Genomic DNA, 8,771 nt, shown 5'->3' on the forward strand with positions numbered 1-8,771 from the left:
ACCATCTATCAGTCAAATTCCCTACGGAGTACGGGATAGGACAAGCACAAGGATATCAGTTGGTAGCTAGAGAATGTTATTTAGCCATGATGGCTTTGGACGAGCAGGAGCAGACAATGAGTATTGAGGAAAGAAGGGTTGTTGCAGAGCCCACGGAAGTGTTGGAAAATGTTCTTTTGCAAGAAGATGATCTCGAGAAATTCACTAGAATTGGAACAGGTATGAAGGAGAAGGCAAGAAAAGACCTCATCCAGTTCCTAAGAAAGAGTATCGATGTTTTTGCATGGAGTCATGATGACACGCTGGGAATCGATCCAGGTGTAATAACTCATCGATTGAATGTGTACCCCTTTTCTAAGCCTATTCGTCAGAAGAAGAGGGTGTTCGCTCCTGAGCGGGATAAGACAATCAAGGAAGAGGTTTAGAAACTGACCACAGCACAGTTTATTAAGGAAGTCTATTACCCGGATTGGTTAGCCAATGTGGTGATGGTGAAGAAAGCAAATGGCAAGTGGAGAATGTGCGTAGATTTCACTGATTTGAACAAGGGTTGCCCTAAGGATAGTTATCCTTTGCCACGCATTGATCAATTGGTGGACTTTACAGCTAGCCATCAGTTGTTGAGTTTCATGGACGCCTTCTCAAGATATAATCAAATAAAGATGGACGAAGTTGATCAGGAAAAGACCTCCTTCATTACCAATCAAGGTTTGTTTTGCTATAAGGTGATGCCCTTTGGTCTAAAAAACGTAGGGGCAACTTATCAAAGGTTGGTTAATCACATGTTCTGTCCACAGATAGGGCGGAATGTGGAGGTCTATGTTGACAACATGCTTGTGAAGAGCAAAGATGAGGGAAGCGATTTGGACGATCTACAGGAAACCTTTGAAACACTTAGGCGATATAAGATGAAAATGAACCCAAGTAAGTGTGCATTCGGAGTATCGTTGGGAAAGTTTTTGGGGTTCATGGTTTCGCAAAGAGGAATTGAAGTGAATCCAAACAAGATCCAAGCCATATTGGACATGGAACCACCGAAGAATATCAAGGAAGTCCAATCCCTCATTGGGCGAGTTGCTGCTTTGAATAGGTTTGTTTCGAAAGCCACAGACAAATGTTTACCCTTCTTCAAAGTCCTCAGGAAGGCATTTGAATGGACGGACGAATGTCAAAAGGCCTTCCAAGATCTAGAGGACTATCTCACTACAGCTCCATTATTAAGTTCGTCCGTGCAAGGAAAGGAACTGTATCTGTACATAGCGGTGTCTCCACATGCCGTAAGTTCAGCTCTAATTAGGGAGGAAGGAAAAGTGCAAAAACCCGTGTACTACACTAGTTGAGCACTCAGAGGAGCAAAAGGAAGGTACCCACTGATAGAGAAGTTGGCTTTTGCACTAATAACAGCTTCTAGAAAGTTAAGACATTACTTCCAAGTTCATGTCATCAATATCATGACGGACCATCCGCTCAAGAAGGCAATGAACAAGCTGGAAGTTGTAGGATGGCTGATTCAATGGGCGGTGGAACTTAGTGAATTTAAAATTCGGTACCAACCGAGAAATGCAATAAAGGCCCAAGCCCTAGCAGATTTCATTGCAGACTTCACTCCAAATTACGAGGATTTAGGTGAAAGAGAGTGCAATAAAAAATGGGTCATCCATGTAGATGGATCGTCTACACTGCATGCTGGAGGTATAGGAGTTGTTTTGCAGTCACCAGAAGGAGGCAAATTAAAGTACAAGGTTTTTTTGCAATACCAAACCACTAATAATGAAGTGGTGTATGAAGCCCTTTTAAAAGGGTTGAAGTTGGCTAAATCTGTAGAAGCAGACTCAATACTTGTCTTGGGAGATTCTCAGTTGGTCATAGGCCAAGTAAATGGGACATGTGAAGCCAAGGAAGATAGAATGAAGAGATATTTAAAGAAGATAGTACACCTTATGAAGAAATTCAAAGAAGCTGATTTCATTCAAATCCAAAGGGAAGAGAATGTGGAAGCAGATACTCTGGCAAAGGAAGCCTCCGCGAATGAAGCAATGGACAAGTTGGATGCAGTACAATACATGCCGAGTATAGACCTTCCAGAGATGCTGCAGATAGAGGGTGATGAAAATTGGATGACCCCAATAGTGTCATACTTGAAGGACGGAAGGCTTCCAGAAGAGAAGGACGAAGCCAGGAAGCTCAGGGTCAAATTAGCCAGGTACATACTTATGGACGAAGTGTTATACAAAAGAGGTTTTTCCCAGCCTCTCCTAAGGTGTTTGGCTCCGGACGAGGCAAATTACATATTGAGGGAGGTTCATGAAGGAGCATGTGGTAACCATTCAGGAGCCAGATCACTCGTCCATAAAGTCATCCGAAGCGGATTCTATTGGCCAACCATCCAAGCTGATGCTAAGGCATATGTTAAGGTATGTGATCAATGTCAGCGCTTTTGTAACATTCCTAGATAGCCAGCAGAGTATCTTACGCCAATGATGGCCCCTTGGCCTTTCGCGTAATGGGGACTAGATATTTTGGGGCCCTTTCCAACTGGAACTTGACAAATGAAGTTTTTGGTTGTAGGAATAGATTACTTCACAAAATGAGTGGAAGCCGAACCCTTGGCAAAAATTACACAACAGAATGTCAAGAACTTCGTCAGGAAGAACGTTGTATGCAGATTCGAGGTACCTAGGGTACTAGTGTCTGACAATGGACGACAGTTCGACAACACACCTTTCAGGGAATTTTGTGAACAGCTTGGAATCAGGAACCATTACTCCTCACCCTCCCACCCACAGGCCAATGGCCAGGTAGAAGTAGAAAACCAATCCTTGTTGAAGATCATCAAGACTCGGCTTGAAGGGGCAAAGAGAGTATGGCCGGATGAGTTACCGGGTGTTTTGTGGGCTTACAGAATGACAGTGAGAACTCCCACAGGGGAAACTCCTTTTAAACTAGCCTATGGAAGTGTGTCAGTTATACCGGCAGAAGTACATATGGCCAGCCACAGGGTGAGGAAGTATCAGGCTGAAGAAAACGAAGAACAGCTCCGTCTTAACCTTGATCTTATGGACGAGGTCAGGATGGATGCAGAACAGAGAACAGCATGGTACAAAAATCTTATGGCAAGACAATATGATGCCATGGTAAAGCCCAAGCACTTCAACATTGGGGATCTCGTTCGAAAGGGGGTTACCTTGGCAACAAGAAACCCGGCCTACGGGAAACTAGGGCCAAATTAGGAAGGACCTTATAGGGTTATCAACTGCAAGAGGCAAGGATTCTACTATTTGGAAGCTTTGGATGGACGGAGGCTAGAACACCCTTGGAATGTTGAGCACCTAAGGAGATACCATCAATAAATGCTGACTCTGGACGAAAATGGCCATGGACAAGATACCTGGACGAGTGGAAGTATTCTCGTATTTGTTTGTTTACTACTACTATGTGTTTTAAGTATTTCAATAATCCCCTAGAAAGTACATTAGTGTTTTCACTTTTGTGCTATTTATGGATCAGTTGGTGTGTATTTTTAATTCCCTAAGGCATTAGCTCTCCAGCATGTGCCATGCTTGTGGACAAATGTTTGCATAAATTTGGATTTTCAGATATATATATGATGTATTTTCAAGTATATTGTATGGGAATCCTTTATTTTTGTATATTCATTCAGAATGATCCACAAAAAAGCAAACAAGCATGGATGAATGAAATCCTTGGACGCAAGAATGTATCGTCCATAAGCTTTCCTTAAAGGAAAAATAAAACAAGGTATATCCGTCTAAAGCTTAAGACGAAATGAAACCTAAGAAATGATCGTCCAAAACATGGACGAACAAAGATTGTACAAAAGCACAAGCCCATAAACGAATCTAACCAACCTAACAATCCAATGCATGGATGAGAAATCACTGGGAACAGTTTTATCAAGGACGGAAATATGATCGTCCCTAAATTTGAATAACGAATAAAAGCTAGCCAAGAAGAACGTCATTCATAGACGAACTGTACTTGATAGCTAAAGGATTCAATTTGCTCTATTTTGGTGATGTAATAAGAAATTCACCCCTATACTCAAGACGAGGCAAACTGATTTCTTGAGTGGACGTACCACACAGCCATAAAAATGATATGAATAATGAAAATAAATTTCATATATAAAGCTAGAAATGTATGAATTCAAACACAATGGAAGGTGAAAATAAAAAATATTCATTTGTTCATGGAATTTAAAGAAGGGTGGACGACCCATGTCCAAAAAACCCTTAAAAGTTATGAAAGTATAACTGATTGTATATAAGACTCGTCCATAACCTTAGACGAGATAATTGTACTGGGATAAACTTGAATAAAAGGAGTAAGAACAAAGCCCAAAACAACATGCACTTCCAAATAAAAGTAAAATAAAATTTTCTAAGGAAAATGTAATCACTTGGGCAAGCTAGTTCTGGGGTCATCTTGGGTCACTTCAGTGTTAGTATCGTCCATTATGTTGACGTCCTCAGAACTCATTTGCAACAAGGATCTTTCATTAGCAAGGGGAAGCTTGAAAGAATCGAAGTCCAAGTCAGGATATGCTTCCTTAGCATCAGCACGAAAGTCCTCATAGCGAGTTGCATAGTGGTTGTCTAGACGATTCTTGTACTCATCAGACTTCTTGAAGGTTGCTATGGCTTCTTCACGTGCTTTCTCTAAGGACGAGACAAACTCAGAGACTTGTCCTTCAAGATAGACGATACGAGTATCTTTTTCTATGTTATCAGTTTTAAGAACTTCCACCTCATTCTTTAGCTTCATCTCACTTCCTTGTAGAAGATTAAAATCTTCAGTCAACCTAAGGACCTCCCCCCTTTTTAGTAGAATTTCATTGTTCAGCTCCTTAGCTTTGTCCTTAGCCTTCTTCGCCTCTATAGCAAGCTCCTTAGCCTGACAGGTTGCTATATAAAATTTTGACATAGCCTACATATGGACGAAGGGGAGTTAGACATCCTATTCCAAAAAAAAAAAAAAAAATTTATACGCAAGGACGAGGGAAAGACTTACCTTAAAAAGGTCATGGATGCCAGAACGTTCAAATTCTTTCACTGACATGTTGAATCATTCATTGACTTCATGCTCAATGACGATTCCTTTGTATGTCCTCCATGCATAGCCCTCGTCCAGAACCAGGTTGGAAGGACGATCAGATGGCTCTAATGAATTAGGCTTGCGAGAAGCTTTGACTGGAGGGGGAGGAGGATCACTTTGGACGGGATGGACTGTTTGGACAGGCTCCACATCCATCGGAGGGTCATCCAGGTTCACCGTCGGAGGTGTAAACTTGGGAACCTTGGGAAGAGAAGTCTTACCAGGCTTTTGCTTCTTGGGGCCTCGACGACTTGGAAGGTCATCCAGGTCCACAGCACTGGATATCGACTTAGACTTTCTCTTCCCTGCCTGGACGAAAGTCACTTGGACGACTGGTGGTGCAGTTGGGGGTGCAGTAACATCCTCGTCCCCACTAGTTATTGTTTTTTCTTTGTTTTCCCTCATTGTAGTTATCCCTGCGACAAAGAAAATCAAATTTTAAAAAAAGAAAAGAAAAAGGAAGGAAATGAAATAAAGTGGACGATACTTACTTCGACAGGTAGTCTCTTCGTGACTGAGATTTTCAGCAGTAGGTACTGGGCAGAGCCCCCAAGCTGCTAGACGACTGAAAGTAACCAAATCATGAAGAGTTCTCCCAGGGAAGGTACGAATCTCGTCTATCCGATCCAAGTAAAATTTGTCCAAACGTGGACAAACAATAGCTGCATCACCAAAAGAAAGAGTTAGATGATTGAAAGATAGAAAACATGTAAGGAAAAACAAAATAAAATGGAAAGGAAACATACCCTTAGGATGAAGATGACCTAGAGGGCTAGTAAAAAGTGGGAAGGGGGGATTACCCACATCAGTTGGGTCCCCAGCCCAATTTCCAGAAATAATAAAAAATTCTTTTTTCTAGAGCTGGTCAGACGACCCTTTATTAAACTGTAATAAGAGCCCCTGGACGAGAACTGGTAAAAACCAGCAGATTTCTTTATCTTTGAGGGCTTATAACAGTAAAGGAACTCGTCCACCGTAATTGGACAGTTCCTTTCCAGTGCCTCACGCCATAGCACTTGCATGGTGACTATCGTCCTCCAGCCATTGGGGTTGAGCTGGTTAGGTCCAATACCCAACCTTTGAAAGAGGTCTCTGTAAAAGGAATTTAGAGAAACCTAAGGCCAGCTAAAAGGTAGGAAGTGTATACCCCTAAACCAGAGGAAGGAGAACAACACCATTCTCCAGCCTTGGGTAGACGAGGGTTAAGCTCTCTAGGAATTTCGTATCTATCTACAAGAGTTTTTAACTTGGCAGCTTCTAAGGTGGATGCTACCTCTGGGGCACAACTATAAATGACATCCTCCTCGTCCTCTTCCTTGTCTTGAGGAGGGCGAGGTGGTTATCTGGACAAGCTAGCCCCAGATCCAAAAGCCATCCTACATTGTAGTTCCTGAAATTCCTCCAAGGGAATGCCAGGAACCCCAGACGAATAATACTCATCTGAGGAATCGCTACAGGACGAGCTACCTACACTACTCTCATCACTACCCTCACTCCCAGAAGAATCGTCCTGGTACTCGTCTATCTCCTTCTCTAAACTACTAGACGAAGACATGGTTGAAATGTAGAAAGATTTAAAATGAAAGCCTAAAAAGAAAGAGGAAATACCTGATAGAACTAGGAGGAGAGCTAAAACGAGGCTCTTGGACGAGATGGCAGAAAGGAAAATGAGAGGAAAGTGAGGGGCATGAAAGAGAATGCACTATTTATAAGCCCCAGAAACAGGGTCAGTGAAACAATGCGCGCCACTCAAAAATTGACACGTGGCGGTTCTTTTGGGAAACGAGATCAACACGACTGGCCAACCAACAGCTTCGCGACACGTGGCTCACAAAAAAGTAAAATTTTGTTAAAATCACATAAACACACGTTAAATCACGACAATATCCTAGGCGACCCTTTGAACAAAGGGGCAACTGATGGGATAGTGAAAAATTAGTCCAACTCCAGTTTGTCCATAAGGATCGTCCAGAGCCAATAGAGCAAGCAAGGTCAAGAATCACCCAAGAAGAAGAAAAGATGTTCATGGACAATAACATCGCTCTTGAACAATGAAGTCTCCCATGGACGATAAACTCGTCCATAAAGGTCGTCCATGGACGATTATCAAATGTCCAGGGACGACCAAATCGTCATACAATGGACGAACGAACATGCAACACTTAGGAAACTTTCGACTCTTTGGGACGGTTACTAAACCCGTAGCTATCGCCTTGAATTCCTCGAATGAGTTAACTTCCGTTAGCGATTACAACTTTAGTAGCCGTTAAGGAAGTTATCTCCGGACTCATTGGCTTCCAAAAATCTTGGGGAAGTTATTGGACAAATAACCATCCCTAGGGTCTCTATATAAAGGACCGGTTTGAACCAAATGAAGGTAAGAACATTCTGAGACTTGACTCCGAAAAAAGTTGGAATTCCATTCCTATGAGAGACTAACTTTGCCATCGGAGGGTGTTTGACCGGTCTTCTCCGGTCCCCTTTTGATAGCGTGTTTACTTTTGTGGGCCTTTCATAGTTCAGTAGCCCACCGAAGCCAGAGCGTTCAACCTACTGATTCTAAGCGATATCACTTCTAATCATTAATTCCCAATTATATTAGCCTTTTGTTAAGGTTAAAGCACCATTTAATACTTTATTAAAAAAATATCTCAGAATACAATTGTGGTTTTATACAATTAACGTGTATCTCTTGCCATAAAATTTTCAATTTAAGTTTTTATTTACTTACGTTATGGATGTGTAGTAAATAGCTAAATTTTAGGATTAAAAAAACTACATTTTAGGATTAGACAAAAAATGACAACGGTCATACATAAAATTTGAAAAAAAGAACAACATCAACAACACCAAAAATGAAAAAACACAAAAAAAAAAAAAAAAAAACGTGGATGGGTAGTTACTAAATTTTAGGATCTTTTTAGGAGCATTTCCTTTAACAAAAATCTTATTAATTTACTACTCCATAGAAAATATTACGTATCTTATAAAATACAATATAAGGGAAAATTATTAGGTACTCCCAGAGTACCATAAATACGTATTCCTCCCTTCTCACATAAATGGTGGGTCCCATAATGAATTTAATTAGTGGAACCCACCATTCATGTGAGAGGAGGGAGTATGCATTTATGGTACTCCCAGGAGTACACAATAATTTTCCCAATATAAGTATTGACTAGCCTCTGAGCACGTACTTACGCGCGTGAGGCTCTTTTATTTTTTGGGTAATGGTTAATTTAGAACATTTATTATAATTTGAGATTACTATATTTTCCAATCACAAAAAAAATCTAGGGGTGTGATGAAAAATTATTTCTCCACATATGTTACTCATTACACTCCTAGGGTTTTTTTTTTTTTTTTTTTTTTTTTTGATTGGAAAATGTAGTAATCTCAAATTATAATAAATTTTCTAAATTAACCCTTACCCAAAAAATAAAAGAACCTCTGAGCACGCGCGTAAGCACTTGCTCAAAGGCTAGTATACATTAATGCGAATCCAAATCTTTTATACCACTTTCACTATATCACTTTATGTACCACAAATCAAAATTGGCCATGTGTCTACTAATTTAATAACCTATTTTATACTTTTTCTTATTTCACTTACCTAAAATAATAAAAATAAAAATTGTTACATATCTTAGCACCAC

This window comes from Quercus lobata, chromosome 2, assembly GCF_001633185.2.
Source record: "Quercus lobata isolate SW786 chromosome 2, ValleyOak3.0 Primary Assembly, whole genome shotgun sequence".
NCBI lineage: Eukaryota > Viridiplantae > Streptophyta > Magnoliopsida > Fagales > Fagaceae > Quercus > Quercus lobata.